Source organism: Topomyia yanbarensis, chromosome 2 (assembly GCF_030247195.1).
Source record: "Topomyia yanbarensis strain Yona2022 chromosome 2, ASM3024719v1, whole genome shotgun sequence".
Taxonomy (NCBI): Eukaryota; Metazoa; Arthropoda; class Insecta; order Diptera; family Culicidae; genus Topomyia; species Topomyia yanbarensis.
In genome coordinates, this window is record NC_080671.1 from 276,533,083 (window position 1) to 276,545,928 (window position 12,846).

Consider the following 12,846-nt stretch of genomic DNA (forward strand, 5'->3'; position numbering starts at 1 on the left):
CAAACGAACATTTTTGTTGAAGGTTGCATGTTGATTGGAGGCTAGAGGCTCGTTTTACATTGAAAGTGAACACAATTTTTGAAAATATCCTATTCTAACCATGTGCGAGAAAGAGAGCAACACATAACTCCATACTAGAATATATTTTCACGAATTCGGATCAATTCACGGACCTCGCAATGTTGATCTTTACACATTAAAGCATTCTACTATTATGTTTATGAGAATTTTAGAATGCACAAGATGGCTCTGGCATTTTCACTGGCCGTATGTGTTATTGCCTTAAAAGGAAACAAACTGTGTTGTTTTGTATTTGTTGTAATCTGCATAAGAAAATGCCCTAACCCGCACACCCTATAGATCCCTATTTGTTTACTTGAATTAATTTAATGAATCTATTAATTTCATACCTTTTTTAATATTGTCTAATTTTTCACTCATGGAGCTGAACTAATTTGCTTTATTTATTCTATTAATTTCATTTATAATAACTATTCTTCTCATTTTATGAATTTGGTAACATTTCAATTTTTTTGCTTTAATAGTTTTAAATGTTAATTGTTTTCCGGATTTCCTGAAATTTATTCAGTTCATTCAAGGTATTATTCGTGTAGAACTTGGAACGCCATACAGTAGAACCTTTGTAGAACAAAGAGACGCCATGCGCGCTCCCTTAAGGAACGCTCAAGGCGTTCTTATGCAGAAATGCTAAAGAATGCTTCGCCATCTGTCCTGTCCGAAAATTCCTATGCTGGTTTGGCTAACGTTGAGCAAGAATCTGACGACCCACGAGAGGGAACATCTTTGGTTAACCCAGGGGAATCCAGGAAGAGGAGAAATCCAGCCTCCCCTACATTGCCTCGTAAGGGTGCCAAGGTGTCGTCCACTCAGAGTGCGCCATCTACAACCAATAAATCCAACGGAAGTGATGCACAAAAGCCGAAGCAATTTGCTTCAGGACTTGGAAATATTAATTCTAACAAGGAGTACCCACCACTTCCAGGGACATCCAAAACCCCAAGTGTCCCCTTTTTTCAAACAGATACTCAGCCCAGTAGCGGACTAATGAAATTTTCTGACATAGTGGACTTAATTTTCACAGCTTTCAATGTTACTGATCCTCTTAAAAGCCTTCTGATACATTTTCTCCCTATAGTGCAAACATTTTTGAAGCAGTTGACTACTAAATGGCCCCTCCTTGCAGCGATCGTATCCTTCGATGGCTAAGTCATCGAACGAGGTCACCGATTCGATCACTGTTCTACAGTGGAACAGCAGAAGTATCCTCCCGAAGATCGATTCCTTTAAATTTTTACTAAATAGTTTAAAATGTGATGCTTTCGCATTATGTGAAACTTGGTTAACTTCCGATATAAATCTCAACTTCCATGACTTTAATATAATTCGTCTGGATCGAGAAAACCCCTATGGAGGAGTACTTTTGGGGATCAAAAAGTGCTATTCTTTCAACCGAATTAACCTCCCTTCGACACCAGGCATTGAAATTGTCGCTTGTCAAGTTTTAATCAAAGGTACCTTTGCATTGCTTCCATCTACATTCCTCCTAGAGCCTCGGTAGGGCACCGAACGCTTTGTAATATCACGGAATCCTTACCGGCACCGCGGCTAGTTCTGGGAGACTTTAACTCACACGGTACGGTATGGGGCTGTCTTCATGATGATAATAGATCAACATTAATCCAAGATCTTTGCGATAATTTCAACATGACCATCTTAAACACGGGAGAAATGACGCGGATTCCTACACCACCAGCACGCGCAAGCGCGTTGGATTTATCGCTATGCTCGACATCGCTACAGTTAGATTGCAGGTGGAAGGTGATCCCTGATCCCCACGGTAGCGATCATTTGCCTATCGTGATTTCAATTGCTAACGGTTCAAGACCATCGGAAACAATCAATGTCTCATATGACCTCACACGGAACATTGATTGGAAGAGTTACGCGACCGCGATATCCGTTAAAATCGAATCCACTCAAGAACTTCCTCCGGAGGAAGAGTACAGGTTTTTGGCTGGCTTGATTCTCGACAGTGCGAATCAAGCTCAGACTAAACCAGTACCCAGCGCGAATACCCATGGACGGTCTCCCACCCTGTGGTGGGATAAAGAGTGCTCAGAGCTGTACGCGGAAAAGTCCACTGCATATAAGTCCTTCCGGGAAGACGGGTTACCCGCTAGCTATCAACAGTACGCGTCGTTAGAAAGGCGAATGAAGAGTCTAATGAAAGCCAAAAAACGCAGTTATTGGCGCCGGTTCGTCGACGGGTTAACGAGAGAAACAGCGATCAGCACTCTTTGGGGTACGGCTCGACGTATGCGTAACCGTAATAGTACCAACGAGAACGTGGAATATTCAAACCGTTGGATATTCGCTTTCGCCAAGAAGATCTGTCCGGACTCTGTCCCGGTACAGAAAACGTGCCGCGCCGCGTCTCCTCACGATACCGCGAACGAAACACCGTTTTCAATGGTGGAGTTCTCACTTGCTCTCTTATCGTGCAACAATAACGCCCCAGGGTTAGACAGAATCAAATTCAACTTGCTGAAGAATCTGCCTGACACTGCAAAAAGGCGCTTGTTGAATTTATTTAACAAGTTTCTTGAGGGTAACATTGTCCCTTATGAATGGAGGCAAGTGAAGGTCATCGCCATCCAAAAACCAGGAAAACCAGCCTCCGACCACAACTCGTATCGGCCGATTGCAATGCTGTCCTGTATTCGGAAGTTATTCGAGAAAATGATCTTGTTTCGCCTCGATAATTGGGTTGAAGCAAATGGCTTACTGTCAGATACACAATTTGGCTTCCGCAAAGGCAAAGGGACGAACGATTGCCTTACGTTGCTTTCTACAGAAATCCAAATGGCCTATGCTAACAAAGAGCAGATGGCATCAGTCTTCTTGGATATTAAGGGGGCTTTTGACTCAGTTTCTATCAACATTCTGTCAGAGAAGCTGCACCAGCATGGTCTTTCGCCAATTTTAAATAACTTTTTGCTAAACCTGTTGTCTGAAAAGCACATGCACTTTTCGCATGTCGATTTAACAACATCGCGATTTAGCTACATGGGTCTTCCCCAGGGCTCATGTCTAAGTCCCCTGCTCTACAATTTCTACGTGAATGACATTGACGATTGTCTTGCCAATTCATGCACGCTAAGGCAACTTGCAGACGACGGGGTGGTCTCTGTTACAGGGCCCAAAGCTGCCGACTTGCAAGGACCATTACAAAATACCTTGGACAATTTGTCTGCTTGGGCTCTTCAGCTGGGTATTGAGTTCTCCACGGAGAAAACTGAGTTGGTTGTTTTTTCTAGGAAGCGTGAGCCGGCGCAACTCCAGCTTTTATTAATGGGTGCAACGATCAACCAGGTTTTCACATTTAAATATCTCGGGGTCTGGTTCGACTCTAAAGGTACCTGGGGATGTCACATTAGGTATCTGAAACAGAAATGCCAACAAAGGATCAATTTTCTCCGAACAATAACTGGAACATGGTGGGGTGGTCACCCAGGAGACCTGATCAGGTTGTACAAAACAACGATATTGTCGGTGATGGAGTACGGGTGTTTCTGTTTCCGCTCCGCTGCGAACATACACTTCATCAAACTGGAGAGAATCCAGTATCGTTGCTTGCGCATTGCCTTGGGTTGCATGCACTCTACCCATACGATGAGTCTCGAAGTGCTGGCGGGCGTTCTTCCGCTAAAAAATCGATTTTGGGAACTCTCATATCGATTGCTCATCCGATGCGACATTCTGAACCCGTTGGTAATTCAAAATTTCGAGAGGCTCTTCGAGCTTAATTCTCAAACCCGTTTTATGTCCTTGTACTTCGACTACATGGCACAGAGCATCAATCCTTCTTCGTACAATCCCAACCGTGTCCGTTTCCTAGATACTTCTGATTCTACTGTATTCTTCGACACATCCATGAAGGAAGAGATTCGTGGAATCCCGGACCATATACGCCCGCAGGTGATCCCCAATATATTTTATAATAAATTCCGAGAAGTCGACTGCGACAAAATGTTTTACACTGACGGATCAAATCTCGATGGGTCCACTGGCTTCGGTATCTTCAACAATACTATCACCGCTTCATTCAAGCTCAATGATCCCGCTTCAGTTTACGTCGCAGAGTTAGCTGCAATTCAGTACACCCTTGGGATCATCGACACTCTGCCCACAGATCACTACTTCATCGTTTCGGACAGCCTCAGCTCTATCGAGGCTCTTCGTGCGGTGAAGCCTAAAAAGCAACTCCCGTATTTTCTGGGGAGGATACAGGAGTCCTTGTGTACGTTATCTGAAAAATCTTATCAGATTACCTTTGTTTGGGTCCCGTCTCATTGTTCTATCCCGGGCAATGAAAAGGCCGACTCATTAGCAAAGGTGGGCGCATTAAATGGTGACATATACGAAAGACCAATCTGCTTCAACGAATTTTTTAGTATTTGTCATCAGAGGACGCTCAACAGTTGGCAAACCTCGTGGAGCAACGGGGAACTTGGACGATGGCTACATTCGATTATCCCAAAGGTATCAACGAAGCCTTGGTTCGGGGGGATGGATGTGGGTCGGGATTTTATTCGCGTAATGTCCCGACTTATGTCCAATCACTACATCATGGATGCGCATTTGCGGCGTATTGGGCTTGCGGAGAGTAGTCTGTGCGCTTGTGACGAGGGCTATCACGACATCGAACACGTTGTCTGGGTATGCGCCGGGTATTGTGACGCCAGGTCTCAGTTAAAGGAATCCCTTCGGGCCCGAGGTAGACCACCCAATGTACCAGTCCGAGATATGCTGGCAACTCGTGATTTCCCCTATATGTCCCTTATTTATACCTTCATTAAAACGATAAATATCCCAATTTAGCCCCTCTCTTTTATTTCTCGTTTTTAGAGTTTCCTCCTGCCTTGTGGAACCGATCAGCTCCAGAGTGCCACTATGTAACCGCCGTCGCCCTTACCACTACGCCTGCATAGAAGGAAACTGAAGCGAGAGCGACTCGAGGTCCGATGACTTTTGAAGGATTCCCCGCGGGTCCGAAGAATACCATCCGCCAATCCGGTACTCGGCGACTTACTAGACTGAGGCGCAAATTTGTTTCGCTGATCCCCCTTCCCCCCCCCCCCCCCCCCCTTTGAGCGAAAGTTGCAAGTTTTGCTCTTCTTTCCCTGTCTCTCCCCTGTCCTTGATACAACTGCTGCTACACTGATGCGGAAATAAGCCACCCTCTGAATATCTTGACCAAGCATAAGTTTTAGTTAAAAAATTCAAATTAGTATTCTGTATTCCTAGTTTTAAGATAGCTATAATTTTTACTCTTTATTGAAACTCTTGTCCTCCATCTTGTAAATAGAATTGAATCCCTAGTTTTAAGATTTCTGTGAAGTTTCTCATAAATATTTGTTCCCCCTTTTGTGTACTAAACTATATTGTTAGTTTTAAGATAACCGTTAAATATTTCGTAAAATACTATTACTCCCCCTCTTGTATATCAAAGTGAATCCCTTGTTTTAAATTTTTTCATGAAAAAATCTTTTGGCCCTCTCTTGTATATTGAATCTTATTTCTAGTCTTAAGATAGCTGTAAACTTTTTTTTTCCTTTGTAAAAAAAAATATTTCAACATTGTAACCTCCTAGTTTTAAGATATCCAAAATGTAAAAACATAAGCATTTGGCACCGCCAAGCTAACGCATTTGTGCCTATCAAATAAACGAAATGAATAAAAAAAGAGACGCCATGTTTCGTTTGGAATTCCAATTTAACTGTCAATGTTATTCCAAACGAACAATAGAGTCATCAATCGTAAATGTTTAGCATTATGCGGTATTGTGTTTTTGGAAGTATTGTTATATAATCCATTAAAATTCTAAATGTTTTAAAGATAAAAGCTTCATCCTCAAACCAAAATTGTTACAATACCATCGTGTTTAGAAACGGTAACGAGAAAATGGCATGGTTTGATGAGAGACCGAAATTCAGCATGAGGGTTACGGATTCAAATGATGCAAACATTTAAAATGAAAGTCGTTCCGTTATTGTTCTGAATCACCAAAACAAAGCAAAACTCTTTTGTTTTTTACAAACTCACTAGACAGGAACACACGTACAAGACTTTAACCACGCCTCTCTTTATAGACCTTTCTCGTCCGACCTAACCCCCTTTTTTCTTATTTTTATTCAAAAGACTACACATTTTTAAGAATATTGCCGTTGAAATGAGACTATTTGGAGCTATCGTGATTTTTTAATGATTTTTTTAAATTTGAAAAATGCAGGAATGCTGAGTATTTTTTTCACCTTTGCAAGAATGGTGGGACTCAAAATGTGTGTTTGGGCAACACTGTTTTCAATATTTTTGCTTGAGTTCCTGGCAACGCGGCAAATGAAGTGGTGAGTCGCGGTGCAAAGTTCATTGGTTATGTAAACAAACTAAAGTGAACCTCTCGATAGAGAACATTGCATGATAATGTTTAACCTCACTTTTTTGGCAGTTCAGAGAGATTGTTTACATGGTCTTGGAATTTTTGTTGATTCGATCATAGTATGAGAAACTTGGTTTGGTTCGCTGCCAAATGTTAACACTTTCCAAACAATGTCGCTCAGCTGTTATTTTTTATTTGATGTCGGCATCATACATTGTTCCGTTAAATTGAACATTTTTACTTTTCTTGTATATGATTCATCGTAGAAGTAAAAAATTTCTAGCCAAACATTTGAAAAAGGCCCACTGTCAAATGCAAACAAATCGAATTTTCATGTTCTCTATTAAAATCCTGGGACAAAACCTGTGGATATATGTTTTCTTTTTCTTTTTTCTGTTCATTTGATCTCTTGTCTTGCATAGCAACTCTTTCTTCCTCACATATTTTAAATGGACTGGCTACATTTGACAGTTCCCCCTGACTGCATTTGACGGTTCCCTTTGGCTGCATTTGACAGCTCCTCCTGGCTGCAATTGACATTAGATTTTTTCGTATCCACACGTCACGTCCCAGTTAAAAACTATCTATCTGGCCATGTGCATAAACATAACGCAACAATGGATTATGAAGAATTTTGATAATGATTTTATAACAAATTATAGAAGGGTCCGGCTGATATAAAAGTCCTAACTAGCAATACGTTTATTATAAAATGATTATAAAGGATTATTGTAACTGATTCCAAAAGGATTATAAAGGCAGTGAAATACGTACTCAATGAATTAAGGGGAGTGTAAACATGTAAACAACAAACAACAATGTAAACAATATGCGCAATCAAACTAAATAAAACAGTATTAAATTTTTTAATAGAATTATAATGAATTCGACCAAAACTTCTTTTGCCTTTTTCTCAAGGTTTACGTTTGGCAGTTAGACCGGTTAGACCCTTTTAAAATGTTTCAAATGTTTGGGTAGAATTTAGATTATTTTATCGTTGCGATCAATTTCATTTGGTTTGTTTTGTTCACAATGTTAGTCGCAGAGCATGTTGGTGATCTATGGCAATTGATGACCTTTACACCCCATACTAGGTCCGCTCCTGTTGCAGCTGTTTCGCCCCGTCCGGCACCGAGTCAACCGATGGTCCAGCCTGCGCCGCACTCGTCTGTCGCTATGCCAATGGCAGGGACTTGGATTAAAGGCTAAAAGGTCAGCTACGGCTGGTTGTGTTGCTGCAATCGGTTTGCCTTCGGTCACGTTGGACATTCGGCTAACGGGAATATTCAGCGATTCCGATTCGAAGGAAGCTGCGCCAGTAGCAGACTGCTTCGGTTCAGCAATACGCTCCGGTATCGGACGAAGCTAACACTCCGGCAGGACGAAGGTTTCAATGAGGGGCTCAGGCATAAGTAGCAGAGTCCTTGCACTTACTGCTTGTCGAGTGAACAATTCCGACGAAACCACTGCCACTCTCGCCAAGTTTGATCACCGTTATAAGTGCGACGTCAGCGGTATAGTGCCAGGATTAGTCGAGAACAGTGCCAGGACTGACTTGCCAACAGCTACAAGATTAAATAGCAATGCGATTTTAAAGTGACCATATTATAACGTAGAGGCTTTAGCCAGATGATTTATTCAGCAGAATAAGATAGCAAAATTACCCAAAACATAAGACCTGGCTGCCGAAGTGAATACACACACATCATCACCTACAGAGGCAAGCAATATTGGAACGCAGCGAAATTCCTCACAATGAATTGATCTCGTTAGGTGAAATTCCAGGAAGTACAATTTTCATAGCACAATTTAGTCGACCGAAATTGTAGTCCTCAGTCGAGAGAAAGACTGATAGAGTAGCAGCAGCTAGGAATTTTCTTTCGAAAGCTAGCAGCGGTTTCGCGTATCCTGTGCTAAGTAGAGAGCGTTAAGACAGATTTCCGAAACATGTCAAGTGCTATCAGATGAGAAAAAACGTCGCATCTATGACCAGTACGACAAGGACGGTTTGCTGACCAACGGTTCCGTCCGGTACCACCATTACACACAGCACCGGCGACACATATATATTCACAACATACTAATTACTTATCCTTCCGAAAAAGTAAATAAATTGACTATGCAATTTATCATTCGCTGCCTAGTTATTTTCTGCCAATTTGAGCAAGACAGCAGTTGCAGAAAGCTTTATTGCGGTGCAAAAATGATGGCAACTCGGGATATAATATAAATTTACATATAATTTCTCCTCCCTGATATCACAGAGAACAGACATCCATGATCGAATAAAAATATTTAAAAAACGTGTGTAAACATTTTAATTAATATACGATAAACACTAGCGCCGCCAAACCAACTTATCCCAACTATCCGTCAAATCCATTCCGGAACCGGTTCGAAATCCTAAATGGATTCAGTATGGATTCTTGCTCAAAGAAAACAACCGATTCCGACTCTATCGGTTGATGCATTTTAACTGGAATTCATGCTGGAAGTCCGAACCGGTTCCGGACTAGTTTGACTGGGTAGAGAAATAACCGCTGTCAATTCTGTCGAACTCAGCCACAAAAAACATGACGACAGTAGCGCACCTGGTTTGGATATCCCAACTACCTTCGAAACCGTTAGAGATTTTACACAAGTTGAATGCTGAAGATGGACGTCTGTTCTCTGTGCTGATATTCTTCCAGAATGTATAATGCTCTGCATTCTTATCACTCCTATCCAATCCTTCTTACTCCTTATCGTCAGTGCCGAGCACTGTTTTGCATTTGCCGGCTAAATCAACGACAATGCGATAATCGTCAATCGACGAAACTTTTGCTGTAATGGAACTTGAACACGAATAATAAATAATTGTTCCATTCGAAAGCGATAACCTTGTTGTCCTCATGTTTGCAGCTATCATACGGTGGTAGGCATTCTGACCAATGGAAACGTTTTTCGGTATGGACATTGAACGATCATTTCAACAACTTATCATCGACCGAATTCGTTACCTATAAAGTTCAGGTAAACTTCACCACCTAAAAATGAGTAATAAATCGGATCATCTTGTTAGGACTTAACCCACGAGCAAACAAACAAATGTGTACAAATCCTTATCCATCATCCAGAAAGCAATCGTTTTATAGCCCAATGCTTGATCTTACGATTCAGCATATGCCACCGGGTTTTGCATCCAGCGCCGATTGGTCAATGTATGTATGGGGTGACATTACGCATCTCGAAACGAAAGGTTTATTGTATTCAAGCTTGTGTGAAAAGGTCGATTCGAATTGGTTGCATAATGTGGCACCAGGTTCCCATTGTTCCAATCCTCATCCCTCTTGAGTTGATAGTCTTTCAAAGAGCATCGAAAGTATTCAAGTAATGTAAATTTTAAAAGTCCATGTAAACAAGTCTTAGGTAAACAAGCACACTGAACTGTCAGAAAAGTGAGGTTATACATTTTCATCAAAGAGAATAGTGAAAGAGACGAAGAGTGAAAATCAGTCAAAACGGCAACACTCCCTTTATGATGATTTCAACACTAGAATTTTGGCAACCGCTTCTACAGGCAGCACTTTAAATGACTCCTATTATATTTTGAAAACAAACCGTATTTCGATCGATGGATTTGTTTATCAAACGATGTGCATTTCGAAACAAAGAGATGAAATAATTCTAAAGCTTATTTTTACTCATACATATACTCTAGAATGCACCTTACAATCACGATTGAACTAAATTCTGACGAAAATTCAAATTTCTTTTTTGATAGAAGTACAATACTTATCGCCTCCAACTCAGGCATGAGTAATGTTTATTTACATTGCACGATTGGTCTGCTCAATAAGGTATTTTTGGCTTCACACTATTCGTCTCTTTCCCTATTCTCTTTGATTTTCATGCAATACTCTATGTTTTTGACAGGTATATGAATGAATCATTTCAGCATCAGTGATGCCAGGTCTATTTAAACAATAGCCTGCAGTGAAAATATAAAAGTCTGCAGATTGCTACAAAAATCTTCAAAAAATGCGACGTAGAAATGTAGTATGTATATAATTTAAATGATCAAAAATGTTGAAGGCTTGTGTACAAATTGGCTGGCATAGGCTTTGTTCTGCTAAATATTTGTAATCTGCAAAACATCTGCAGTGAAAATGCAAAATCTGCAGATTTACTAATATATATGCAGATCTGGCATCCTTTTAGTATTCCCCACAGGAAATTCATCCAAATGGTGTAAAAATACGGGGAAACAAGGCAAGATAGGTATTCAGAATATGGGATTAAATGAGCAGCTTGCACTATTTTTGATTTTTTCAATAGTTAGAGGTACCAAATCATCGCAGCAATCAGCAGTAACGAATTGGGGATAAAAAAGGAAGCATCCTATCATATAAATTTTTTTGACGAGAAAGGTCTATTGTGGATCCGCTTGCAATAAAAAAATCGCAATTATTCTTGTTCTAATGTGGTTTTGCTGCTACGAAATTCCATTCCAGATAAAACCATGTTTTAGCTGGTCGAGAAGCTCAGATTCCAGAAGTCGCGGTAGATTTTTATTTTGGCTAAAAGAAACAAACAGAATAATAACAAACAAGTTTTGTGAGGCTTGTACATTTGCAGTGTTGCTTGTAAACCGTAGCTTGGTTGCTAGTTGAATTGTTTTCACTAAATTAATATCTTTGTTATTTTAGTCTCTTTAGTTTACCCCACCTCTAGTTGGGTGCCTACTTCGCATGAGTCTGCAAATTAATCAACAGTGATATGTGTAATAAATGTCTCATCTCACTGTTTGGTTTTTTTTTAATTTTATTCATTTTATTTGGTTCGTTTGATTCGTCTTATTCAATCAATTTATTTTATGTATTATTTTATTCAATTTATTCGTTTCGTTCATTTCATTCATTTTAGTAATTTTATTGATTCGGTTCGCTTTCTATATTTTAACAAAAAAAAATATACTTTATTTTTTTGGTTTTGTTCATTTATTACATTATATTCATTTCTAGCCAAACATGTCAAATGGTCCTAAGTGAAAATAGTTTCTCTTTGTTTACTTTCTCTTTCGCTAATAACTCGTCCGTTTATACTTTTGTTCATTAACTCGAAATCTTCATTTGCAATCTTAGGATAATATGCTTGTCGAAATCAGTGTTTTTCGATATATCCAGAAACAATATTGAAAAATTTTATGCTGACGCCGTAATAATCGAAAGTGAAAGTAAACAAAGAGAGGCTCTCATTTGCACTTAGAACCATTTGACATGTTTGTCGAGATTTTATTCAATTGCTCTCTCGATTAGATTGACTGATATATGGGGCAGGGATGCCACTTTATAATCTGTATTCAAACCAAAACATTATTAGATTATTTATAAAATTAACACAGGAAAATATCTGTAAATATACGTGAGATGTTATGAAACCGGTACAAGTATTGAAATTCTTAAAAAAAAATCTGTGAAATCTTTCAAAAAATGACTTAAATCCGTCATCTGAGGAAAAGAAATATACCCGAAAATGATTAACTAAAGCTGCGATATCATAGGAAAATCTGTGAATATTGGCAACGCTGCTATGGGTGAAACATAAATTCTCATTACCGCTCAAAGGGAGAGCATGATTTGTTTGTTGACCAAAGCATCAAGCCTCACCGTACGGTGCATTGTTGAACTCTCCAATGACTCTCGCGCAACATAAACAAGCTTTGTTTATGTTACGCACTGGTGTAACAAAGCAACGCTGCTTCACTCTCCCGCAACAAAAAGTCATCGAAATATCGATGAGTTGCTGCTGGATTTAAGAACACACCTTATGTCTCATTCAAAGTGGAGTTAGACGCAAGTATGAGAAAATAGGCTCTCTTACCTAGCATATGGCCTCGTGGGGTACAATTCAAAGAATTTCGTGATTTTCGTACTGATGGGCCGTGGAGACGAAGCGCACAAATGGATTCTCCTTCATCTCACTGGATCGTCGTTCCTGATTAAACATTTTATTTCAAGTTGTTGAAAATGTGTTATTGTTAAAAATTATGTTGCTGATTGTATTTTGTTTCCTGTAATTTCTATTGGTAAGTAATTTTTGCATTATGTTTGTCATTACGGTTTTTGCGCGATGCGAATTTGAATTAAGTTTTCAATAAGACATAAAGATGTTCGTTGAAATATTAAATACATTTTTTTGAGTGATCCTCCGCTCTCCCCCACACCAAAAAGCTCAATAATGAGCCTCCTGGTAATGGACACTCAATTCTCAGCCATAGTTAACGCGAAAACTTGCTAGATTTATAAATATTACTTTTAAGATGGCTGAGAAATTTTTTTTTTAAATCAACCTACAGAGAGAGAATATTACTGATAAAACAAATAACAGTGTTCATAAATTTTTTT

At 39.7% G+C, this 12,846-nt stretch overlaps 1 protein-coding gene across 4 annotated transcripts in view; it reads left to right on the top strand.

Annotated features, from left to right (window-relative positions):
- The window catches only part of LOC131683179 (uncharacterized), a 933,050-nt gene that overhangs the window by 211,405 nt on the left and 708,799 nt on the right, over window positions 1-12,846 (top strand). Inside the window, exon 1 of one of the 4 annotated variants that reach the window (XM_058965022.1) lies at window positions 12,021-12,527. The exons of the other annotated variants lie outside the window; for them this stretch is intronic. The gene's annotated coding sequence lies outside the window, so the exon portion shown is untranslated. Of the gene's footprint in view, window positions 1-12,020; window positions 12,528-12,846 lie in introns of those variants that run through there. 4 annotated transcript variants of the gene reach the window in all.